At 36.8% G+C, this 27,907-nt stretch overlaps 1 protein-coding gene, 1 long non-coding RNA gene and 1 other non-coding gene across 3 annotated transcripts in view; 1 reads left to right on the top strand and 2 right to left on the bottom strand.

Moving 5' to 3' along the window:
• LOC138712618 (uncharacterized) overlaps window positions 1-27,907 on the bottom strand; it is a 512,597-nt gene that overhangs the window by 399,019 nt on the left and 85,671 nt on the right. The gene's annotated exons all lie outside the window — the stretch shown is intronic.
• On the bottom strand, window positions 13,390-13,461 carry TRNAS-GGA (transfer RNA serine (anticodon GGA)). The gene has a single exon. It is a non-coding gene; the product is annotated as a tRNA-Ser (tRNA).
• LOC138712616 (uncharacterized) lies at window positions 26,267-27,795 on the top strand. Its single transcript, XR_011335759.1, has 2 exons — window positions 26,267-26,689; window positions 27,449-27,795. It is a non-coding gene; the product is annotated as an uncharacterized lncRNA (long non-coding RNA).

Raw genomic sequence — 27,907 nt, 5'->3', positions numbered from 1 at the left:
CTACAACAGTACCTATAGTATTAAAACCGAACGAAACAAAACTGGCTAATATGGTGGGCAACTTATTTGACTAAACTAACCTTAAGGTAGTTTTCTTCTTATTCCCCAAGGTAGATATACGGGTGTAAAGTGAGTGGTGAAACGCTACGAGGTCTTACTCGAGATTAAATCGAACTTTAATCGAGAGTAAAGCTTTGGTGAAACCGGCCCATAGGCTACAGTACGTACAATGATATCCCCGACATCGGATTGGATTGTACGTCGCTACGAAAGGAAAAGGTTGTTTAAAGGTATAGCAATCTTTTATCAAAGATAGCAAGATGTACTTACATTTTATAAAAGATCTTTTATCAAAAAACTTTTATGAAAGAAAACTCATTACACTGTCATATATTTTATAAAAGATCTTTGTCAAAGAACTTCGATAGTGTAATAGCAGCCTAACAGGAATTAAACAGGAAGCACTGTAATTTATAATATGCTTTAAATAGTATATAATTTTGGACAACCCTGAGAGAGCAGAGGTGGTAGCTCGTGGCTGGCTACCTGAAACTCTCTCGAGCCCACCCTCGCGTAACCTTCCAGCAACAGCAGGTACGAGCTGTTACTATAGGAAAGAAAGTAGCGGTGAAATCACTTGAGACGGACACCGGCCAGCCGTCGCACGATGGGCGGAGAATATTCCGTCTAATATATGCGTTCACAGCAGTTCTGATTAAAATTAAAAAATTGTATAAACAAACATACACTCACAGCATATTAGACAATGTAGCACGACAAAACATTCACTTTGAAGTTTTAATGAGTTAATATGGTGGTAGTAATGTGATAATAGTGGTGGTATTGATAGCAGAGATGATGGTAATGATTATGGTGGTAGTGTGGTTATTATTGTTATGGACAAATGGCGGTGGTGATGGTTGTGACCACTGTAATGTGATATATATCTTTGGTCGGCGGGAAAAGGCACTTAAGTAAAAAAAGTCGATTTTTCTGTTTACCTAATCACATAAGTCTAGTATTTTTTCTAATTTTTGAAATATTAAAATTTCTTGTGTTTTAAATTGAAAAGGGTCTTGCTTTAACCAATATACATGAATTTCATTATTATACAGGGACATCATTTTATTTTTACTAACATTTTTAATATTAACCTGTCTATACCTTTAGAGAACCGGAAACACCGCTTGCTCCCCCCTCCAAGACTGGAGTTCGATGATACTGGCGTAAAACACAAATCACTCTACTAGGTATAGGAAGGAACAAAAGTAGTTAATCCATTTACGTAAACTAGGAAATATCGCGATTTTGAGTTTGATAATTTTCATTAGGTTTTTCTTTAATCAAAGTACAGTACTGTATTAAGAATAAGTGTTTTTACTCACGAAGTGAGTTATCCATGCGAACGTATTCATTATGCAGTGTATATTATACTGTCTACAGCACATTAGCGTACAATATAGAGAAAGAAGTTAAATTGAAAAATAATCATAATATGAATATTTAAACACAATTTTGAAAATGGTGGCCGTTCATTTCGATACAGGCTTCAGTTCTTTTGTGCATATTATCGCACTATAGACTATTGCATCTAATTCCAATTGCCAGTTTCGTCCTTCGTACTAGTAACTCATGTTGAAATAATTCTGTACCTACTCTAAGTACTGTGAATTCAATCGTCACTTCCGCCCGATCCGAAAATATAAAATTACTCAGATATGCTATCTACTGTCCGTCCAAGTGGTTATGCCGCAGGATTGTAGAAAGGGAGGAAATCACGTGACAGTTAATTACTTAACGAGGCCCTTTTATTTAAGTTAAATTAAACAGCTGTATAATATTACGTAAACGTCCAATTCCTAAGAGAAATTAATGTTTTCAGAAAAGAGCTAAGACAGCCCAGCTTTTACAGAGGGGCGAGCAGAAGCAAGTGGGGGAAATCGGGATGCGACGTAGGCAAACGGACAGTACCTGTGCGAAAATATGATTCAATATTGAAAGCTCTTTCGTCACTGGAAAACGCGAACATTTTTTTTTTTGGAACGTACTATACTCAGTAACTCAGTACTGCTTACTATCTGCGGTCTTAGTTCTGTGTGGAGTTGGAACTTCCTTAGTAGAAGGGGTGGGAGTGAAGTACATTCAAAAACTCAGGTACAATAAAAATTGAAGTAAAAATAAAATGATGTCCCTGTACTTATATTCAGTTAAGAGTAAATTAAAAAGAAAATCTCTACTGAAATATTATTTTTTCTTTACTTATGTGCCTTTTTCCCGCTGACCAAAGATATGATTGTAGTATAACGATGATGATCATGATGATTATGTGAATGGTACATATTGCTGATAATCAGAAGCAAGTCCTGATCGAAACAGACGTAAGCAAGCTTGGTAGACGACCTGTTGCTAGTTGACAGTCAGTGGACTCGATATCTGAAGATCCTGTAACAAATCTCCCCAAGTCCTATTATCCCCTATAAATATCTACCACAGTGAAACCTCTCATTTACGGATATCGAAGGGACGTAACAATCTGTCCGCATTTTGGAGGTGTCCTTTATTGGGAGGGAGGCTCCCCAACTAACAGTAAATTTATAATGTGCATTATGTATCCCTTCACGCTTTAAATGAAATGTATTACTGTAGTTTAATTATAAATACAGTACATTACAGTAAATTCTTTGCAACTTTGAACTACAGTAGATAAGACCGAAAAAGGAAAATACAGTACTGTGCCATGCAGTTTTATTCTAGGTCTACAGTTATGCAATTTACAGTTTTCAACTTAACCTTTACGTTGAGGTGCCATGTTTCTCGAAACAGAACAACTGATTGAAGTGAAGAGAATAATCCTACTAACCCCATCATGTGTCGAATACAATTTCACGATCGTGGAAGCCTTGGACTCATCAGACAGGTTAAATTTTATGACTTTGTTTATCCACCCGCTTCCAGCTAACAAGGGGTAGCCGGCTGGATTAGTGGTAGCCTACGAGACCCTTAAGTCTATTGTGTTCTTTCATGTTAAGGAATTTCTGTACTAAATTTTCCATTTTTGTAACATATTAGGTCTTGAAATCCAAGTTCTGTCCGCAGTCAGGAGGTAAAGCAAGCTTTAGGACTGTGAAACAGCTGTCCGTGTCCGTGTCTGAGAGTGTCCGTAAACGAGAGTTAAATTCATCATTATTTCTATATTATTTCAGTCGGGACATTAAAATCTGTCCGTATATGAGGAGTGTCCGTATCTTGGGGGTGTCCGTAAGGAGAGGTTTCACTATATATGTTAGGCTATCACCTGAGCCTCCATGCCGCCACGTGTCACATTACTTAACAAAGTGAAATGCTATGAAATAAAGGTAAAGACAAAACAACGTGCAACGTGTTGGTGGGACGAAATTCTGTAAAACTAAGGAAACGGGAGAGCCCGAAAAATATCGTGATCCTCCGATATAGACCACAAGTTACTCCAGTCAACGCCAGGGATCAATCTCGGTTCTGTGGGATAATACGTTTGCACTACAGCAATGGCAATGCAAGTATGCCACAATTGAATCATAAGGAATCCGGATCTTAGCTTGAGATAATTTGACAGTGTCATGGTCTGAAATAGAATTGCAGCTATCCATCTGTTGTGAGAGGTGAGTAAATATATTTTATATTAATTTTAAAGGAAATTACCGAAACACATTAAAATAATTTGCATGTTTATAGCAAGATAATTTCTACACAAACAAATAACACTTTTGTTTTCATATTTTGCGTGACAATGTTAATGCATACAATACAAACAGAAGAAATGAAATTATACCCAAGCTTTTCTCAGTGTCTTTGTACTGTAGTTACCTTTACCAACAATCTTAAATAAAAAGCTACAGTAAAATAACGAATAACTAAAAGGGTAAAGTTCTTATCCATTCTGCTATAGAAAAAAAAAAACATTTGTACTGTAAAGGTGTCAGTTATTGTGGCCACCACCTGTTTGACGGACATGAGAAGTCACGCAGATTTCTAAGGGATGACAAATGGTTTTACAAGTCGAAGTATGATGGGACGCCGACTTCTCAGAAAATAAAAGTCAGTCCACAGAAAGAAGTCCCCTGTAATAGATGGATAAATTATGCTTCCGTGATCCCTACTCGCAGTCTAATAAGGGGGAGAAGAATTGTTAATGATTTCAAGTGCACGAAGATCTTACGGATTTTTACTAGAGTTGTTCTCTGGTAGCTTTTTACTCACTCACGGTCATCTGGAACATCTTCACAGTCACTGCGCATCAATATGCTGTAGCTAATGCAACGACACTAAATGTGGAGGTACGCTTTACATCATCTGTAAAATAGGAGCTATCTAGTTTTTACTTTCCACATTGTTACTTTGCATATGTTCAGAGAAACTGAAATAAAACTCTTCATATCTCTGCTACTAAATTTATAATATAGGTACTGTATTTATAACTGCATTCTGTTGAGAATTATATTAGCTTTATACTTTACTTTTTTTTAGAACTGTTATTCACTTACATATGAGCAAGGCGACTGGCCTGAAGATTTCACGAAGACAGTGTTGCTTCCAATACCAAGAAAAATAATGCCAAGAAATGTAACGAGTTCACGACTATCAGCCTGATATCGCACTCGGCGAAGATTCTTCTGCGAATACTGAATCGACGTTTAATAATAATAATAATAATAATAATAGTTTTATTTTCCCTGGCAGAGTTAAGGCCATCAGGCCTTCTCTTCCACTCAACCAGGATCAAATCACATACAGAAAAAATACATACCGGTATACAAATATGAACTTAAAAATAATAATAAACATAATTAAGTAAAAAAGAGAGATTGAATACATATACACAATCAGTATTAACTTTGAAATAACAATAATAAAAAATATATATGTAATAAAAAAAGAGACTGAATACATAATCACAAACAGAAAAATACATTCTAGTATACAAGTATTAAGTTAAAAGAAAAAAAAATACATATGAATGTAATGTCACAACTAAAGAAACAGTACAATCAGTATGATCAGCACAGTACGTGTTACATTGAGACAATGACAATTACCTAGATATTAGTGTTAATGGAAAAATAAAGTAATGACTGTGTAAAATAATAATAATAATAATAATAATAATAATAATAATAATAAATAAAAATTATACCTAAAAACTAGTTCTGTGCATTTAAAATATTTCTAAACAACCAAATTTTAAACAACTGAGGACTAAAGCGTTTATATTCTAAGATGGAAGAACAGTTGGAAGAAGAGCAGTTTGGCTTCAGGAAGAGAAAAGGTACGAGACATGCAATTGGTCTGCTGCGAACAATCGGTGAAAGATACTAGAGAAGAATAAAGAAGTGTATGTAGTATTTGTGGACCTAGGAAAAGCATTTGACAGAGTGGATTGGAATAAACTAACGGGGTTCCTAAAGGAAATTGGCGTGGATTAGAAAGAGACGAGGCTGTTCAGTAAACTTTATATGAAAAAACAGCCAAAGTCGGGATAGGAGAAGAAATGTCAGAAGGAAGTGAAATAGGGATAGCAGTACAAGGATGCTCATTATCACCTCCCCTGTTCAACATATACTTGGAGGATTTAGTGAAGAACTGTTTTCAGAACATGGGAGGAGTGATAGCAGGAGGAAGAAGAATAAAATGTGTAAGATTTGCTGATGATATGGCGTTGTTAGCAGGAGCTAAATGACAGCTGTGAGCAGTATGGAATGAAGATAAATGCAAATAAGACGAAGACCATGGTCGTAGGAAGAAAAGTAAAGAAGGTAAACTTGCGAATTCTAAATCAGGTAGTAGAGCAAGTGAATAACTTCAAATACTTCGGTTGTACTGTAAGCAGTAACATGTGCTGCTGACAGGAAGTCAAAAGGACAATAGCTATGGCAAAGGAAGCTTTTAATAGAAAAAGAGTATCTTCTGCTGACCTCTGGAAAAAGAACTAAGGAAGAGACTATTGAAGTGTTTTGTGTGGATTGTAGTATTGTATTGGGTAGAAACATGGGTATTACGAAGTGAAGAGAAGCGAATAGAAGCATTTGAAATGTGGATATGGAGAAGAATGGAGCGTGTGAAATGGACAGATGGAGTAAGAAACGAAGCTGTGTTGGAAAGAGTGGATGAAGAAAGAATGATGCTGAAACTGATCAGAAAGAGGAAAAGGAATTGGCTGGATCAGTGGTTGAGAAGAAACTACCTACTGAAGGATGCACTGGAAGGAATGGTGAACGGGAGAAGAGTTCGTGGGAGAAGAAGATATCAGATGATAGACGACAATATGGATCATACGCGGAGACAAAGAGGAAGACAGAAAATAGGAAAGAGTGGAGAATGCTGGTTTTGCAGTGAAAGGCCTGCCCTTGGGTAGAACACTATGAATGAATAAAAAATATTTACTTACAATACTAAAATAAAAGCTAAATTGTGGAATATCAAGTAAATAACGATTACAAGTTAGTAATAAAAGGAGGATACAATATTCTCACGTTAGTAAAATTCTGTAACAAAATGACAATAACGATATTGATTAAGAGGCTCAGTTTGAATCAAGGGCATCATAAACATATTTTGTGTGTATTTCCACATCGCATTTAATTTCAGTAACCAACCTGATCAATGTTTTCATAATTTCTTCCAATCGTCCAATTCTTCATAAATTAAGATACGTACAGGATTTTTTTTCGTTGCCGAACTTTCAGAACGGCCCCGAGGTTCACTCAGCCTCCTATAAAATTGAGTACCGGGTCTTTCCCGGGGGTAAAAGGCGGTAAGAGCGTGGTGCCGACCACACCACCTCATTCTAGTGCCGAGGTCATGGAAAGCATGGGGCTCTACCTCCATGCCCCCCAAGTGCCTTCATGGTATGTTACGGGGATACCTTTACCTTTTACGGATTTCTTCATATTTACGTGTACTGTTCAAGTAAATGGAAATAAACTGAAATCATCTGTTTTTAATAATTTGGCACAAGGACGTACCTCTACTGGGAGATGGGGTCGAGCCTTGCTTTAATATACAGAGTGATTTATATAGAACTGACACATTTCTTTCTTTAATTATTCCGTTGGAAATTCATTCAATGACCCAATTTTAGCACCAAATTAAGCAGAATGTTCTGGAATTTCGATTCCTTGTCACTAGATGCGCAGATGTTTATGTTTTATTCCTATTGTTGGCAGCACTGACCCAATTTTAGCACCAAATTAAGCAGAACGTTCTGGAGTTTCGATTCCTTGTCACTAGATGCGCAGATGTTTATGTTTTATTCCTATTGTTGGCAGCACTAGATGCGCAGATGTTTATGTTTTATTCCTATTGTTGGCAGCTGTTTTCGACATTTTGTGTCAACGTGAAAATGCAGTACACATTAAATCAACGACTCTTCCTTGTAAAGCAATATAGCAATACTGGATTACGAATTCAATTACAGCTACTCAAAGGGCATACCAGAGAGAATTTGGTGTTCGCAATCCTCCCAAAAGAAACACAATACTGGGACTGGTAAACAAATTGGAAACAACTGGATCTCTGGTGAGTGAAAAGGGCAAGCATCGTTCATCTAGGCTTCCCACGGTTGTTGTTGACGTAAGAGCACGACTGGAGCAGTCACCCAAAAAATCATTAAGACGTTTGTCGCAGGAGACAGGGTACACCTACTCAATGTGTCAGAGAGCCTAAAGCCATATAGGGTTACGGTTGTTCATCAGCTACAGGAACCAGATAAGGATAAAAGATTGAATTACTGTCGTTGGTTTCAGACGTTCATTGTGCAAAATCCTGCCATATTGTCCATCACCTGGTTCACAGATGAAGCATGGTTCCATTTATCCGGTTATGTGACGACCGAATAATTTCCAGGAACCTGTGGCCACCAAGATCTCCGGATTTGACAACGCCGGACTTCTTTCAATGGGGTTACTTAAAAGACAGGGTTTACACCACACGTCCCCAGACATTGGACGATCTGAAGCACAACATCACACAGGAGATTCAAGCTATTGAAAACAAAGCCCTCCAACGAGAGGCCAGTAACATGGAACGACGTGTTGAGTTGTGCCTTATGCAGGATGGAGGACATTTTAAACATTTGCTATAGAGGTAAATAATCTCCCAAAATTCCTCTACATTTTAGGTATAATAAGTTGTCGCTAGCACAATTCGTTTTGAAACCATTAATGAAAGAAATGTGTTAGTTCTATATAAATCACTCTGTAGTAGTAATATAAATCTTCATTACATAACGTTTAACACTATATCACTTCGTAAAACGTATTATTTGTCTTTCTTGTGTTAAATTTTATATGACTCGTTAACATGTTTCAGCCTGCTATTAGCCATCATCAGAGTTCTGAGTGCTAACAAGCAACTCGCAAGCTAAGCATCTACAAATCAAAATTCTGAATGTTAAGTACACTTTTAAATTACTTTCATTTATGTACGGTATAGGCTATAAGTTACTAAACCATTCTCTGACCAGTAACTTATGAACAATAGACTTCAGCCAAGAACATTTAAAAAATGCAGTTAATCGTGACAATGTTTTTTTACAAAAATACAATTTTTTCACGGCCACCCCACTTTGTAAGCGGCAAACATTCCTTTCTATTGTGTCAGGCTTTTTCCATTTTAGTAATCGAATGCAATCACATTTTATAACCGAGAAATGCTGGCATTGCTTTTATTTGCCAACTATAAGTTATATTCCCCCAAGAATGCTGGCAGGCAGGCAAGAAGCTTGTTGCAGCCACCTACACTTTCTCCTTCTAATGAACAGTTGCACTCCCAATGCCATCATCGGTCATGGTATTCATCCGCTGCTCTCCGAACACCTGTTGATCGTTCCACCGTGCAGGCCGTTCTAATTGATGCACGGTGCAGTCTACGTGCCTACAGCCTGCACAGTTCTCATTACGAGCTACCTGCTTTGTTGTGCTATCTTCTTTGAAATTAATTATCACAAAAAAGTAGTGCAAAATAAATAACACCTAATTGCCCATTAAACATTTTATGTACTAAAATTATATAGTTATTTAATGCAAATGTTCTTCGGAATGTGTAAGCGGCTAATGGAAAATATACTGTATACTCGATAATGTAATGTAGGATATTTATATATCCATATTTCGTTGTTTAACGACACTGAATCAAGTAATAGGTTATTAAGCATCAATAGTAATATTCTAAAAAGTAATTGATAATTTAAATTATTTAAATAAAATTATACAGGGACATAATTTTATTTTTACTTCAATTTTTATTGTACCTGAGTTTTTTAATGTACTTCACTCCCACCCCTTCTACTAGTAAACTTCCAATCGTCCTCCACACAGAACCAAGGGGGCGTATGCAGTCAAAGTGCCTTAAGGTGATACTAAACAGTACTGAGTTAGTGAGTATAGTACGTTCCATAAATATATTCGCGTTTTTCAGTGACGAAAAAGTTTTCAATATTGAATCATTTTCGTACAGGTGCTGTCGTCCGTTTGCCTATGTCGCATCCCGATTTTCCCCACCTACTTCTGCTCGCCCCTCTGTAAAGGCTAATGGCTGGACTGTCTTAGCTCTTTTCTGAAAACATTAATTTCTGTTAGGAATTGGGCGTCTACGTAATATTATACAACTGTTTAAAATAACTTAAATAAAAGGACCTCCTTCCTTTCTACGACCCTGCGACGTAACTACTTGGGTGGAAAGTAGATAGCATGTCTAAGTACATTTATCTTTTCGGATCAGGCAGAAGTGAAGATTGAATTTACAGTACGTCAGGTAATCTTTTATAGAGTAGGTACAGAATTATTTTCACATGAGTTACTAGTACGAAGGACGAAACTGGTAATTGGAATTAGGTACAGTAGTTTATAGTGCGATAATATGCACAAAAGAACTGAAGCCTGTATCGAAATGAAAGGCCACCATTTTCAAAAATGTGTTTAAATATCCATATTATGATTATTTTTCAATTTAACTTCATTCTCTAAATTGTACGCTAATGTGCTGTAGACAGTATAATATACACTGAATAATGAATATGTCCGTATGAATAGCTCAGTTCATGAGTAAAAACACTTGTTGTTAATACAGTACTGTATTTTGATTAAACAAAAACCTAATGAAAATTATCAAACTCAAAATCGCGATATTTTCTAGTTTACGCAAATGGATTAACTACTTTTCTTCCCTCCTATACCTAGTAAAGTGATTTGTTTGTATTTTACGCCAATATCATCTAACTCCAGTCGTGGAAAGGGGTAGCAAAGGTATAGCCAGGTTAATATTAGAAATGTTAGTAAAAATAAAATGATGTCTCTGTATAAAAATGATACCACTACAATAAACCTAAACTCAACTTAATCAGTAAATGTTTACGATTAGAAGAAAAAGAATAAATTTCAAAATAAATAAAATGGAAAAAAATTACCATTGTTTTAATAATAAGAGAAAGGTGCATTCGAAGGAGAATTAAAGTTTGTCACACTGCACTGTTTATATTTTGTCTTTGATGAGGTCAGTTAGCGATCCTATTCTATTTCTGCACTCTGAGAAGTGATAGAGTTCACACTTTTTATACAGAATTTACACACGCATTTCTCATCAGGTTGGTGGAATCTTGAGTTTTGACACATTTTGTGGTGGTATCCGTGTATTGCGAGTCCAACGATGGCATATCTTTGCGGTTTGTTCGGTTTGGTCCAATCCCTGTACATCATGGCATCTGTGCAGAAGAAATTACTATCGACTCCTCTCTGCTTTGTCGTCCTTCGTGCGATAACTTCGTTGTAGGATTCGTTGGATGGTAATGTCATTTTCATCCTTAGATCCTCTATAAAGAAGGTTTCTCTAGCATATATCTGATTGGTGCGCATTTTCCTGCTCCAAGTGCTCTCTTCAGAAATCTGGAACTTGTCCCAAATCATTTCTAGTCCATATGTAACTACGGGTGCTATTGTTGTATTGTTTTAATAATTCAATAATAGTGAGATGGTATTTGAACCTGACATTCCCATTACAGTTGAGGAAAAGCTCGGAAAAACCCAACAGGTAATCAGCCCAAGCGAGAACCGAACTCACTCCCTAAGGGTCAAATTCCGATTTACATAGGCAAGTTCCGCATAAAAGACGATAAGTACAACAACCCATAGCCAAATTCCGTAATAACAAAAATTTCAATGCCAATACCCATAGGCAAGTTCCGTACAATGTTGAACAGTAAAGTTTTCTTTGCCACTTTTTCAAGACTTGAAACATATGTTCTGTGTTGGTGAGTTTTTTAAATAAATGAATTGAGCCTATTGGGCCTGCTGTGTAGTACTGTATATTGAATTTATTAACGTGGTGTTGCAGTTGCTCTGCAATTTGCCAATTATAGCTACGCCTACATTTTGCATTTTTGGATGTGATGTCTGTACTTGGCTTTTTGATTTGTTTTTTATTTGGTGTTTTTCATTTATATCTGTATGCCTTTTTTATTTAGGTGGTATCTATTTTTTTTTTAATTTGTAATTACACTTGTATCTGTTTTACCTCTTTTTTCGTGTTGTATGCATTGTTTTTTTTTATCTGTACTGTCTATTGTAATTGGGGCTTTGCCCTGTTATGGACATAAATAGATAATACTAACTGATCATCAATTACTTTACTGTGTTGCCGAACAGAGTTTATTTTAAAGTTATGAATTGACAGTTGTTAATTTGACGCTCGTCAAGGAAAATCTGACGGCGAATATGCCATCATTGTGTTAAATATTCTGACATATAATGAACTGCATTTAAGACTCGGGATCCACCGCACACAACGTTTGGAAATCCCAACACTCGTTTCTTCGAAGTTATGTCGGGTTGACATTTATTACATAGTTACGTACTTGGCTGATACAACAAAGCTGTCCAAAGTCTCTACATTCATATGCGCATGATGACTGTGACCTTCCACTGCCTGGCTAGCCGCGAATTTTGATGCGTCCAGTTTTGCTTCATGAAGGTTGTGCCCAGCAATCTAATACAATCAGATTGTTGCTTAATTAATAAATTCAAAATCTACATCCACGGCCTCATTTCCTGGGATTCCTAATGACCCGGAATCCACATTACTCCAATCTCAGAATCAAAGCTTATGGATTAAAGGTACAAAATGCCTTAATATATATTACAACTGAACCCCATTACAATTTGGCAAGCATGAAAGGCGCGTTCTCTCAAAGATTCTAGAAGTGATCTAAATTATTTCTGCTGCAGGCATAATGGTCTGTATTAATGTTTCTTCATTGTCAACTGGTGTGCTGTAAACTGCGTCCTTCATGGTACCTCAAAGAAATAAATGAACCTGTGTCAAATAAGGTGAAGGTGGAAGCTATCTCATTTGGTCCACCATGTTCGATCCAAAATGTGGCTATTCTCGAAGTTGAGCGACACTATGTGATTTTGGGTCCAAATAGAGACGAACTATTTTTTATAAACTTTTCATACAAGGTCCCTGAGACAACGCCATGTATATATTTAATGCCACCCTATTAATTCTTGTTAACGACACCTGATTTCGATAGTGCACTACTGTAGCCTGCATTCGCTTGCCATGTAGTGATGAAATGAATTACTAGCTGTCCGCTGACATTTACGAATGACATTATATTCCACCATTTTGCTGTTGTATGTTGATAGTGAAAGGCCGTTCTTATATCAGGATAAGAGCTAATATTTTATTTTGTGTGTTGAGCAAATAATAGCTATACTAAACTATATATTATCGTGATCCTTAAACATTCTTCTATGCAGAGAAAGTAATTGCTACCTATAAAATTTGAAAATGTTAGAGAAACAGACGTGTAATGTTATCAAGTAGTCAGTGGCGCTTTAACGCCACGTGGCGTTGAAGGTCTGCAAATACAATTTTAAGTTGTCAGTACGGTACGCATTTGTTTAACGATAGTCCTCAGTTTTTAATACTATTTTCATTGCTTTTATATTCATATAGTATGAGGTATTTACATGGTAAATGTGGAAAACACTAACCTTTCAACTTACAAATGTCCAGAATGTACACAGTGATGATATTGGTTCAACTATTTATCAAACTCTTAATTTTTTTTTGTCTTACTTGTGGAGAACATTCATATTTAACTAAGGTTAATGCTCTTGTGTTTATAACTTTCTACGTGTCTCGTTATCTCTTTTTTATAAGTAAGGAGTTGCCGGAAAACATATTTTCCTAATCCACAGGTGTTTCAGCTTCAGATCAAGAACATTTCATTAGTTAAACTCCAATACAGTTATTTATTTATATATTATTTCAATGTACCGAAGTACATATGATATTTCCATGCAGATATTCTACGTCATCATACGATGAAAGAGCAATGGAACGGAGAAAAATTCTCTCCGGCGCCGGGATTTGAACCCGGGTTTTCAGCTCTCCGTGCTGATGCTTTATCCACTAAGCCACACCGGATACAACCCCGGCGTCGGACAGAATTGTCTCTGATTGAGTTCCAACTCTTGGGTTCCCTCTAGTGGCCGCCCTCTGCACTACGTCATAGATGTCTATGAACATAGGACCGAAGTCCACACATGTGCTGAGGTGCACTCGTTATGAGTGACTAGTTGGCCGGGATCCGACGGAATAAGCGCCGTCTTAAATCACGTCGTGATTTACGCATATCATATATTATTTTAATGTACCGAAGTACATATGATATTTCCATGCAGATATTCTGCGTCATCATACGATGAAAGAGTAATGGAACGGAGAAAAATTCTCTCCGGCGCCGGGAACCCAAGAGTTGGAACTCAATCAGAGACAATTCTGTCCGACGCCGGGGTTGTATCCGGTGTGGCTTAGTGGATAAAGCATCAGCACGTAGAGCTGAAAACCCGGATTCAAATCCCTGCGCCGGAGAGAATTTTTCTCCGTTCCATTACTCTTTCATCGTCCAATACAGTTTCTTAGTTCAATGTGTTTTGCTTAGGAAAAATAATCCATTAATAATTATAAGTTTATAGGTTACTAGAAAATAGGTGGCGTTAATTGGACAAGCTGATCATAATAACGCCAGTGTACAAAGTTTTCCTATTTGAGTTGTAATTCCTCTCCAGTATATAATATCACCATTTCCATTGTGCTATTTTATAAAGATAAGATAAAAGTTCCTTTGTTATAATTTTTGTGTTTGTACATAACATATTTCTAGAGCAACAGTAGCTTAAGTGTTAAGGTGGCGTTATTTGGTACGTGTATCTTATCCTGTAGGCTGTATCATTCCCGTATAAATTGACTTGCATATGCAGAATCCACTGGTTTAATAGAAATCGTTGTGCAGACTAACGATATATTCAAAATCACTTTTTCTATATTTCTATTAGGGATACCGAAGACATGAATTTTCGTGAAAATATATATATATATATATATATATATATATATATATATATATATATATATATATATATATATTTGAGCATCAAAATACTTTCTCTTCAACACTTCGCTTAACAACAACGTAAAACGGATCTCCCAGCGTTATAAATTATGCCTGAACAAGCAGGGCTCCTAGGGTGAAGTAGTGTGAGTGGTGGATATCAGAACACTGACAGCTAAGACTTCACAAAGTAGGCCGGACTAATAAGCCTAATTTGTTTAAAGCTCCGGGGAGATTGATACGACTTCGATGAACGAGATTTTAAACCTCCGCGTCACGATCCCGGGTATGCACAGCCCCGGGCTCGAACAGTCTGCACGGGCAGATCTACTTCGTGGCTGGCAACGCTGTGACGTACCCGCGGAGGCGATGCTTTCAATTTTTGGATGCTGTCGGAAATATTCTGACAGGTTTATTTGTTCGACTCTTTCCAACACATATTAATATCCCTAAGGCTATTACACCAAGTGTTCCTGCCAAATCTGATTATTTAGGATTATATATATATATATATATATATATATATATATATATATATATATATATAGTTTTAACATAAGAATTTTGTTCCATATCTTTATAAGACATTCAATCATTTTGCCCCAAAACTTCATACATGAAGAACGGCCATTTTGAATGAACATTTCATACATATTTATTTATCTAGACCAGCGTTTCTCTAACTGTTTTGAAGTGGGGACCACTTTTTAAAGTCAGAACAGTTCCGCGGACCACCTTACTCTTGTTCCCTTCGAAAGCAAATTTATAATTTTCGTAGTATATTTTAATACCAATAGGCCTATATTTATATTTTAAAACTGAATTAAGGTTCGGTACTTCCGTCCTCTGTTATGAATTCGGGTGGTCCTTGGCTGGGTTACAGGCACGGCGCCAGATGTGCAGGGAGAAGATGTCGAGAAACGCCACGTATATAGTGCTTTAAATCCCTCTTTTATTGTTGAGAGTAGAGTGGGAACTCGATAGACGGGTAAGGTAATAAATTTCATAAAATGCAGTACTGGGAGAAAAAGTGAAATTCGATTGCCATGTGTCATTTCCAGACTCTCAGATTTTAAGCTATAGTGTGATAAGCAATTCGTTTGCATTTTATTTTTTCTTCTGTCTTTTTTGAAGGACCACAAGGACATACCTCGAGGACTACAGGTGGTCCGCGGACCATAGTTTGAGAAACGCTGATCTAGACTACCCAAATGCTCGGATTGTTCTAAAACTTCATACTCTACACTGACGCCAGCACGAAAACTGCAATATCAACATGTGATTTTAAAGCAAACAAAAACTTATTTTGTATTCTTCCTGTAATTTTAAGAATAATTTATATTTTTTCTTGAGGTCGGAATTGCCCACTACTTGCTAGGGACAAAAAAATTATGTTAATGTACTACTGAAAAAAAAAAACACTTTTGTGAGATGCTACTGAAGCTAGATGACACCTGTGAGCAGTGTGAGATGAAGTGTAAACAAGATAAATATGAGTGAAAACAGGATGAAGATCATGGTTTTCGGAAGAAAAAATAAAGAAGGTAAATGTGCGAATTCGAAATGATGCATTGGACAAGTGGACAACTTCAAATACTTGGGATGAACTACAAATAGTAACATGAGCTGCTGCCAGGAAGTCAAAAGGAGGATAGCAATAACAAAGGAAGCTAGTAATAGAAAAAGAAGCATCTTCTGCGGACCTTTGAAAGAAGAACTAAGGAAGAGACTAGTGAAGTATTTTGTGCGGAATATGGGATTTTATGAGGGTAGAAACGTGGACATTACGACGAAGTGAAGAGAAACGACTGGAAGCGTGTGAAATTGGCAGACAGGATAAGAAATGAAGCTGTGTTGGAAAGAGTGGGTGAAGAAAGAATGATGCTGAAACTGATCAGGAAGAGAAAAAGGAATTGGCTGGGTCACTAGGCGAGAAGAAACTGGCTCCTGAAGGATGCACTAAGAGTGGTGAATGGAAAAAAAAGTTCAGGGCTGAAGAAGATATGAGATGACAACACGGCATTAAGATGTATGGTAGTATGCGGAGGCGATGAGGAAGGTAGAAAATAGACAAGATTGGAGAATGCTGGGTTTGCAGTGAAAGACCTGTCCTTGGGCACAAAACTATGAATGGATGGTTTATGAAGGTGCTCAGAATTGTTAAATTACTCTAATTGGACTTAACTCTGAAAACATTTGGGAGATGATATTGTGACGGCAACGTGAGATTCGATCTCACGACCGACGGAGGAGAGGCTGAGTCGTCCGTGTTTTGGGCGGGTTGCGCGCGCATCTGGTGCTTCCGGAGAGAAGAAAGGGGAAAGAGCGATCGCGGCGGAGAGGAGAGGGGTCCGGATTGTTCAAGTGCTTTCTCTGGAGTGCTATCTGGACGCGCGTCGAAATATCGAGAACTCGTACTTTCCAGAAACTGTGGTGTGAGTTACGCACGCGAGTGAACTTGGGACAGTTTAGTCAGTCAGTCAGTCAGTCAGTCAGTAAGCCAGTCTTGTGTAGCAGTGAAGCTGGCTTCGAGACCAGAGCGCGACTTGAGTTGTGTCCGTAACTGTGGAGCCTGAAGCCCGGAGTTCGAGTGCAGTGGACCGCAGTTGGGGGACCTGAGTTCGAAGTTCAGCGGATCGTCTCTGAAGGTCTGTGGTTCAAGATTCTGTGAACGCGAGTGACTGAGCTAGAAGAACTAGCCAAGACAAACGAGCTGTGAACTGAGAACTGACAGTTCTGTGTTGTAAATAGTGCTTTGTGAATATTAGTTAAGATTAACAGTTCATTGTTGTTCGTAATATTCCAAGTAAATTGTCATTGTCGTCAGTGGAGTGCACTAACGAATACTGTGTTACTGTGTTGAGAGCAAATCCTATTGTTGAGATAATAAAGTTACATTGTTGTTTAGTTTAAAATTTACAATATATTCTGCTACAGTACAATCCTTGAAGAAGAGCGTCAGGTCGATTTTCTGCTTTAATTAACGCCGCATAAATGAATAACAAGGCATTTTATGCAGTTTCTGTCCTCTCTCGAATGGCATTATTCCAGGGGTGAAATGAGTCTGCAACCTTGGCATTAAACCGCAGAATAAGTTTTTTCTCCCCTTTTTTGTACCGAAAAACTCAATTCCTAAGAATTCGCCGTGCGCAATGCTATTCATGCAGCAGAATTTTTCCGCTTCTGTAACTTTCACAGCTGAATGGATCGCGCAACTTCGTGATTCTGACATTGACGCCCGGCCTCGCCTTCTTCAATCTCTCATTAGCAGCGCGACTGAAAGCAACGGCAATTTCGCGATTGTTAGTCCACTCTTTCAAGCCGAGTCGGAAATAACTTCAAACGCAATTTCTTACGAGTATTTAATACATCTGAAAGCTGCAATAACGAAGGGCATCATCATTATGTTCCTTTCTCTCTTCTTTTTGTATTCCTTGAAGCATTCGGCTGTGAAGTTCGTTGCAGTTGCAATTGTTTGAGCAATTTCTTCGTTGGTCATCTTTCCCTTTTTTGTTTGTTTATTTTGTAATTAAAGACATGTTTCGGATGTTGCTTTTCATGGGAATTAGTATACAAATGGTCTAAATGTAGGCCTAGTAAAAGAACTAAAAGCCTGACCTCAAATACATAATTTACTTGTTTCTTAGAGAACTGCACGGCTGCAAATCTTACGGTATCTGTCGCTCGAAAATATTCACATCATTTTTACTTTTTAAGTGCCAATTAGTCAGCAGGCACACCTGTGGACATCTTTACAATGTTTTTAAACCCTTACTGCTTGAAGAATGATATACGAACTTCCCGTGACATAGGATTCACAATTTAATAATAATAATAATAATAATAATAATAATAATAATAATAATAATAATAATAATAATGGCTTTATTTAACCTGGCAGAGTTAAGGCCGTAAGGCCTTCTCTTACACTCAACCAGGATTAAAACTTGCTTACATAGTTGAACATTAAACTGGATCGGAATTAAGTAATTACATACTGATACAATTTAGGTACACAATGAGATCAAAAGAGGTAGTTACATAAAATTTACCTCATAAAATAAAAATAAACATAGTGGAATACATATTAATGTTGTTAGAATCAAATACGAATCACATAAAAACAGAAGCCGATAATGCAATAAATAATGTAAAAGGGTAAAGGTATCCCTGTAACATGCCATGAAGGCACTTGGGGGGCATGGAGGTAGAGCCCCATGCTTTCCATGACCTCGACACTAGAATGAGGTGGTGTGGTCGGCACCACGCTCTGGCCGCCTTTTACCCCCGGGAAAGACCCGGTACTCAATTTTATAGGAGGCTGAGTGAACCTCGGGGCCGTTCTGAAAGTTTGGCAACGAGAAAAAATCCTGTCGCCACCTGGGATCGAACCCCGGACCTTCCAGTCCGTAGCCAGCTGCTCTACCAACTGAGCTACCCGGCCCGCAATAAATAATGTACACAGTAGAAATAAGAATAAACACATTAGTGGCGTTAAGTGATAAATAAACACGATTTAGATAATAAAAATAAGAAACAAAAACAAAAAAAAAATAAAAATAAATACAGTGGAACACATTCCATTAAATATTTGCAACGCGTTAGGTCTGGCAACTCATCATAAGATATTTTTCTAATTTACATTTAAAGGAAATTAAAGTTCGGCAGCCCTTGACTTCAGGCGGCAGGGAATTCCAGTGACGAGAAGTAGCAACAGTGAAAGATAAAGAATAAAGAGATGATGTGTGCAGTGGTATTTCTAGCGTGTTATCATATTGTGACCGAGTATTTAAGTTATGATACCGAGAAAGACTGTGGAATCGGACAGATAAGTAAGAGGGAGTAGAGGAGTGCAAAATTCGGTATAAGAGAGAAAGGGAATGTAACTTTCTCCTCTCATTTAACCTGAGCCACAATAATTTATCGAAAGAAGGCGAAATTTACTTATCTTCCAATACGAAGTCAATAGACGCGTTCATACCAGAAAAGTTTTATTAACTCCACTTATTAACTTTGTTACGAAACCTTGTCCATATAGCTTCCGGTATCTACTGGGTCCTCACGGGAAGACGAGTAGAAGGAATATGACTTTCCTGACTATGGGCTTGATTATGATAAACATCACTCATAAGTTACCTAGTAGCCAGGTTATTACCCATGCATTTGTGACAATATACGTATGGAAATTAAAGCATAGGTACTAATATTTTAATAACTAATAGAATTACTTAACCAAGTAGGAATTCTAGTTAATATTGTATCTTCCCACAGCCTAAGCACAAGAGCAATGATCAGTAATTGAGGAAGTCTGCATGTTTTTGAATGAATTGCATCGCTACTGCGTCATATAACGCAAGCATTCATATCACTAACGTACTCCCCCCTGCCGCTTCATACCGTACTCTTCTTCTCGAGAATAATAAATACGTGCTTATAACTTTATAAGCTTTTTTTGTATTTTAAATGAACAAAAGTTCCGTCAACTTTTCATTAAGTTCGGAAATGCTTACTGCATGTAGATATACTTTTACAACAGTGCACAGGCAATTACAAAATGCAATGTGTACTCTAAAAATAGACAGTGTGTTTCTAAGAAATCACTACTTTTAAAAATTATTTAAGTCTTGCAAAGCTTGATGCACTTCTGGTATGATTTGTGAAACTGATCGTTTGAAGTTCAACGTAAGTGCTAGTACAACAGAAAATACAAAAGTATGAATCAAAAGCTCCACGATGTCCCAAAATTACAACTAGTGTGTCACTAAGCAAAAAAACATCGGAAAACAAATGTATTTATTTCCTATGTAAGGTCCAATAATATACAAACTCGAAATCGGGAGAAAAATTTAAAAAGAGAAACCCCCTACATTATTAACATATAATAGACAGAATATCTACGACTTTTCAAAATTAATTCTGTACTTTTTTTATAGAATCTTCTTTCCAGCAAGCTACATTTTCATAAATCATTTTGTAGAAAATAATTGTCATATTTTATATTCTTCTCTTCTTCGTTAGATCCTTGTTTTCTGACGCTCAACTTTGGTGTGAACAAAAAGTTAAGGAATATGCAAAATTAACAGACGGACAAATATTTTACATCAACGGTGTTCACTGACAGCATGGACTTGGGATCACTTAACTTTTTGCTCCAAAAACTTTTCTCCATCAACAGGAATTCAACCTACGATAAGTGGGTCCCAGAAACAAGCAAACTACAGGACAACCGAGAATGACGTGAAAAATCACGTGTGTAGTTTATGACTAAAGAATATTCTTTGTATTATTTTCAGCTATTAAATAATCGCAACTTACCAGCAGTTACCGGGTTTTGTAAATTCAAATCCGATGACGAAGTTGACAGACAGACAGACAGATAGGGAGACAGACAGACAGACAGAGAGATAGACAGATAGATAGATAGATAGATAGATAGATAGATAGATAGATAGATAGATAGATAGATAGATAGATAGATAGACAGACAGACAGACAGACAGACAGATAGATAGATAGATAGATAGATAGATAGATAGATAGATAGATAGATAGATAGATAGATAGATAGATAGATAGATAGATAGATAGATAGATAGATAGATAGATAGATAGATACATACATACATACATACATAGACAGATAGATAGATAGATAGATAGATAGATAGATAGATAGATAGATAGAAAGATAGATAGATAGATAGATAGATAGATAGATAGATAGATAGATAGATAGATAGATAGATAGATAGATAGATAGATAGACAGACTTAATGTCATTCAGCAAATTAATAGCCATAGACAACGTCAGAGTAGAAATATGAAATGAATGGCTACTACAATATGAATAAACATAGAAATAAAATAAAAAATAAATATACAATCACCAGATAATCACAAAAACAGGTTAAGGCCCAATTGTATAAAACTCCCTGACTAAAGATCAACTTTGATCGAAGATCGAAAAGTGAACCGAGTTCAGACACTTCTTCTATTGTATAAAACTTTTCTGCGATCAAATTACCTTGGTGCAAATGCAATCTAAGTTCACGTGAAAAGGATTTGGCAACATCGCATAAACAGGTGAAATACGTGATGCGCGGACAGGTTTGTTCAGTGTTGCCAATCCAACGACTTTAACTCTTTTTCAACAACAATTTCTTTTAACTTTTATATTGCTTAAATAGGGATTTAGTGACCTTTTTAGCACCCCATAGTGACAAAATTTAATCTTTCTTTGTTGATAATGAGAAATCTAGCGACTTTACAACTACTTTTTGGCGACTTTCCGAACACTCTTTTGGAGACACTGGTTTTTTTGTGCAATGTAAATAATGACGGACAATAAGAAGAAGGTTGACTGTTCTCCAAGTTGTTACCATGTTATGGTGTTTGATACTGCTAAACATAATAAAGCTTTATAAAACGACAATTTTCGTTTAGTAATACAGTTAATTGAACATTTATGAATGTACCTATCATATCCATTAATAATTAATGGTTGTTTTAAACATAATATAATTATAGGTTATGTTATTTGATACTGCTGAACACGATAGAGCCTTATAAAATATAAGATTGTTTGTGTATTAAGGCAGAAATTGAAAGAAATATATATAAATGTACCTACCATATCTATTAATATTAATAATAATGGATATTTTATTTGCACAACCTGTCACTTGTATATATCAAACAGAAAAATAACTTAACTTGGATCATCTAACTTAATCGGAGAAATTTCTTCAGTCAAAGTTGACTTTAGTTTAAGATAAATTAATCTCAGATTAGACTTTATACAACACAAAATTCCACGTTCAGCTAGAACGAGGATCAATTTAACCTCTGATCTAAGATTAAATGGTTTATACAAGAAATAGTATAGAATAGTATAGAATCAGGTTAAAATGTACAGATTTGTCAATTACACGAGATAGAATTTTTTACTTCGGGAGGGGAGTAAAACTGGGCCGGTGCAGTGTGTCCAGGTCTTGGACTTGTTATTCTGTTCGAGGTTATCTCGAGGAAAAGGCGAGTAGATACAGCGGCTGAGTTACTACGCCTTCCTTAACGCGAAGTTACGCAATGCTCTACATTCACAGGCGATTCCGTAAGCCAGTACACACCACTGGCTGGTTGGGCTTTCGATAGTCGAACCAGGGATGGCATGTACTCAGACTTACATTGGCCCACTGTGCACCCTATATAGGATTATTGTTCCAATTATACAGGTGGCCACAAGCCAGAAAACTGAAGTTTCACCTTCTTATAGGGATGGACAATATTGTAATATGCGTTACAAGAGCGGTATGTTGACGTTTTCATGGTCGAGGAAAAGATTGAAAAAGCGAAACGTAGTTGAGCTTTTTTAATTTCCGAGAACATGAAAACAAACATACCGCTCGTGTATCGTACATTATTTTGTGTGAAGATCGTTTATTACATACCTGAAAGACGAATTTCTAATTAGTTGCAATGAAATCTCCATATTGGTTTCTGTTTAATGACGCCAACTTCGGAACACCAAAATATCTTTCTTCAACATTGTTGCTGTAAAATGTTTTCTGTGTTTACTATACTCCAGCAGGCCGTGATATACGTCTGTCTTCCCACCCCCCAGTCTATAAATGCGAACTTAAAACAAACGGTAAGGTTATGTAATGATTTATTTTTCATTTTAATATTTTAACAATATTATTTATATAACATATTGCAGTAATAACATCGGCATCTGGAATCTCGTTGATTTTTTCACGGCTTCCTTAATGTTACTTGTATCAGGAATGCAGTAAGTTTCGTGGAGTAGTAGACTTTACTTAATTTTTGCAAATATTTGAAAACAATAATTAACATTGCAATTTAGGTGAAATTGCAGTGGTAAGTTTCCAATTTATAATTATTACTATGTTAAACGTCTCTAAAAATTATATGTTAAAAGCCTAAAGCAGTAAAATGAATGTCGCGCTTAAGCGGTAAGAAGAGGGAAATTGTTATGTGTGTTACGTTGGGAATACTGAATGTGGTATTTCACACTTACCGCGTATTGGTTCTGTGCGGAAAACAAGCAAATACCACGATCTCGCACAAAATTGTTTATCTATTTATGTCAATAATGTAGTTAACGAACATAAGTAGTAAGCAGTAATATCACTCACAATGTATAGATATAAGACTTGAGTAAAACATCTATATAATGAGAAAGTTTGTGACGATTTTTGTTTCGTACTTGAGGTCAATGTCATCCTCCCCTCGACCATCAACAGCCGCTCTCTTTGTGGAACTGACAGACCCCCCTGCAGATCCTGGTGCAGTAGATTTATGGCCTCGACAAAGGATCAACCGAAATTCCTTTGTTGACAACTTTATCCACAAAGAATGCGAAAGAAAGTGTGGACTATATTGTAACAGAATGTACAAAATATATCGGAACAGGTCTAATATTTTCTCCACAATGAAAGATCGAAGTGAGTCAAGCAAGAACAGAGTTTTGGAGGGCCTTGGATATTATCCATTGTATAACACAAAAACACATGCTTTGAACAACTGTAAAGAATAGTCTCACATAGGATGTAACAGAAAGCGAAAACATCTTGAAGTGTTTGATAATGATGGCATAAAGTAAAATATTAAATATATATATTTAATTAGCCTCCCACAGTTGTTCACTTGTTAGTCTGTCGCTTCTTATATCCCCAACAAGTCGTCGTCGTCGTCATCATCATCATCATCATCATCATCATCATCATCATCATCATCATCATCAGGACTGGCCTTATTAAGAGACTGTTTCATCACCAAGAATTCGTAAAAATGTTGATTCCGTCGTCTCGTGGCCCCAAAGTTTCTTCTTCTTATGAGTCTGCATTTATTCTCATTCAATTTTAGAGAATCTGTATATAGTATCTCTATCCCTTCAACACGTGAAAGCCTGTTTGTTTAGTGGTCAGGTTTATTTCTTTAATGAACCAAATGTTCCTAATTGTTGGCTAAAGTCTTCATTTCTGACATGGTCCGTCTTTCTATTCCTGCAATATTGTAGCTTGCAGCAATTTCCTGCCACTCCCAGCTTCCGTTTTGCCTTGGTAACTCTTACTTACTTATAAATGTCCTTTAAGGAACCCGGAGGTTCATTGCCGTCCTCACATAAGCCCGCCATCGGTCCCTACCCTGAGTAAGATTAATCCAGTCCCTACCATCATATCCCACCTCCCTCAAATCCATTTCAATCTTATCCTCCCATCTACGTCTCGGCCTTCTCAAAGGTCTTTTCCGCCCAGGTCTCGCAACTAACAGACTATACGCATTTCTGTATTCACCCATGCGTGCTACATGCCCTGCCCATCTCAAACGTCTGGATTTAATGTTCCTAATTATGTTAAGTGAAGAATACAATGCGTGCAGTTCTGCGTAGTGTAACTTACTCCATTGTCCCGTAACTTCATCCCTCTTAGACCCAAATATTTTCCTAAGCAACTTATTATCGAACACCCTTAATCTCTGTTCCTCTCTCAAAGTGAGAGTCCAAGCCCTCCTGTCTTTGTATCTTCTAAGGCAGGGCTGGGCACATTACGTGATTCTGAGAAATGAGCGCTGTGTGCTTTAAAGAGCGGGTCTTGCGAGCTCTGTGACGTAGGCATACTGTACGTCATTCAGTGTCGGTGCAGTGGTGACTCTGCACTATGACGGCGAACTCTGAAGACTGAGCTTCCGCTCATACACTAAAGCCTCCCGTTATTCCCATTGCTTTTAATGTATCATGGAAGGAGGAGTTCTTTTTCGTAGAGAGCAGTGGATTAGCAAAGTGTTTAATTTGGCATAAAACACTCCAACTGATTAAGAAGTTCAATATCCAACGACATTATTCTTTACAACATGCTACTGAATATGACAAATATGTTGGTAATGAACGCCATAAATTAATACAACAACTTAAAGAAAATGTTTCTCATGTACATTGTACTAGAATACCTATTTGTTATTTACATTACATTATAAGTTATTATGTCCACACCTGTGGAGTAACGGTTAGCGCGTCTGGCCGCGAAATCAGGTGGCCCGGGTTCGATTCCCGATCGGGGCAAGTTACCTGGTTGAGGTTTTTTCCGGGGTTTTCCCTCAACCCAATATGAGCAAATGCTGGGTAACTTTCGGTGCTGGACCCTGGACTCATTTCACCGGCATTATCACCTTCATCTCATTCAGACGCTAAATAACCTAAGCTGTTGATAAAGCGTCGTAAAATAACCTACTAAAAATATAAGTTATTATACATTTAGTAATATATAATTTTAAATTATGCAAGTATTATCATAGTATAGTATATTACAGTTCATGATATATCATATTATGTATCATATACTATACTATGATATACCATAATATTTGTATAATTTAAAGTTATATATTACTAAATTTACTATAATAACTTATAATGCAATATAAATATCGAATAGATACTCTAATATAATGTAGTCTACCTGAGAAACATTTTCTCTAAGTTGTATTAATTTATGGTCATATCATATCATATTATATTATATATTAACAGGATGACAATAATGCACTTAGTGAATCGGCTATGAGAATTAGCTACAAAATTTGCCACGAAATTGCAAAGGAATTAAAAACATTCAACGAAGGTGAATTCATCAAGCGATGTTTAATTATATTGGCAGATGAACTCTGTCCACAGCAAGTAGGGGAAGTGGAAGCCATACGCCTGTCTCGTAGAACCGTGGTGAGGAAATTGCAGTATGTGCGTATGGGTTATGTGAATAAGCCTAATGATTTGTGTGTGTGCATAGAGCGAAGTTTATTTCATTAAATTAATAAGGGCCTGTACTACGACTCTCGGATAAAGTTCTAGTTTAAACTTATCCGGCAGATGGCATATTTATCCGGAAGTTGGGTTGTAATTGCGTACTACGACTTTTGGTTATGTGCAATCTGGAGGCTAAACTTCCAGATTAGCAATCCGGGAGGCAGAGTAGCAGATTGGCGTTATCCGGAGGTTGGAACTCGGTGTTGAAATCAAGATGGCTGCACGTTGTACAGCTGGTGATTTGAAGGATCAATTTAATTTTGATACTGATTCTGATGATAAGTTCTGGAGCAGATGCTTCGTTGTATCAGAACAGCAAAACGAATTAGGCCGCGTCCAAATAATTTTGAAGAATGGGATGACGAGAAATTTTTTAGACAGTTTCGAATAACGAAACCTACTACATGAAATCAATTATCAACTGAAACAAGACACAGCTCGTAAGAACACAGTTAATAATAAGCTACACTATTTCGGTAGGTATTACATCAATATTTTGTATATAATAGCACTATAATAATTACTTTGAAGTACAGTAACCTGTAATACAGTAGAAGTGAGGTTAGAATGTTGCTTCATGCAGGTGTTCTGTTGCCCTTACAAGGTATGAAGGTGATTGATATAATAATATAGGGCAACCTACAATAATAACAGTTTCAAAATACTTTTATATAAAAAATAATAACAGTATATAATATATCAAAATCCTTTATATGGTAAACTACCATTTCTTCACAATTGCGTTACCACTTTAAGATACAAATGTATTCATATATTTGGGTTCTAGTCAAGTCATATGTACCATAAACGAAAGAAAAATTGAGTGCCGACACCAATTTCCCAAATAAAGGTGGAAAGTTGCTGTGAAAGTGGAGTGCGGTGGAGAGGTACGGGTAGGCGGGATCGCTCTATCGAGATAGAAGGGTAGGCGGCAGGGAAGGGCAACACATTCATTTCATTACTGTGTTTCCTTACTAATTAAAGGGAAAAGACAAGTTTTCGTAAGATCGAGTTAGTGACAGGTTAGTATGATTTGCATACATTTACAATTGTCTAAAAAAAAAAAATATCAAAACTACATCCAAAACTCTCTCTTCCAGGCTATCCTGTAGGGAGTCCTTGCCTTCTTTTGGTAACGCTATTGTAAAGATTTACCGGTAAAGTTGTAACCAAATCTCATTGTTTATACATTTTTCCAGAAATAATGCCTTACCTCCAATGGACCAACTACTACTGGTATTGAGATTCTATGCCACTGGGAGAACATTGACAACAGTAGGAGATTTTTGTGGGGTCCACGAAGTTACAGCAGGAACTGTTGTCAATCGAGCTAGTGCTGCACTTGCTGCTTGGTTTAATTGAAGTGATGACTTTTAATGCTTCATTGGGAGTAGTTTTATTTTCTCCAGTAATTAAGTGCAAGGCTTATCCCCCCCCAAGGGATTCTGTCTCTTTTTGATGCTGTTACGAATACTTCTGAATAGTATTTTAATACAGGTTTTATGTATATATTATAGGTCTTGATTAAAGTTTTCCTAGAACTGTTTCATTTTGTGTCTGCTAGTTGTTTAGTCAACTCTCCGAAGATAGATTGGAATACCAATAAGGCATCACTCATGAGACAACTGTCAGGAGATAATGTGGTAGGGTGGCAAGTT

This window comes from Periplaneta americana, chromosome 13, assembly GCF_040183065.1.
Source record: "Periplaneta americana isolate PAMFEO1 chromosome 13, P.americana_PAMFEO1_priV1, whole genome shotgun sequence".
Taxonomy (NCBI): Eukaryota; Metazoa; Arthropoda; class Insecta; order Blattodea; family Blattidae; genus Periplaneta; species Periplaneta americana.
Note: the sequence above shows the minus strand (reverse complement) of the source record. Positions and strands in the feature narration are given on the sequence as shown.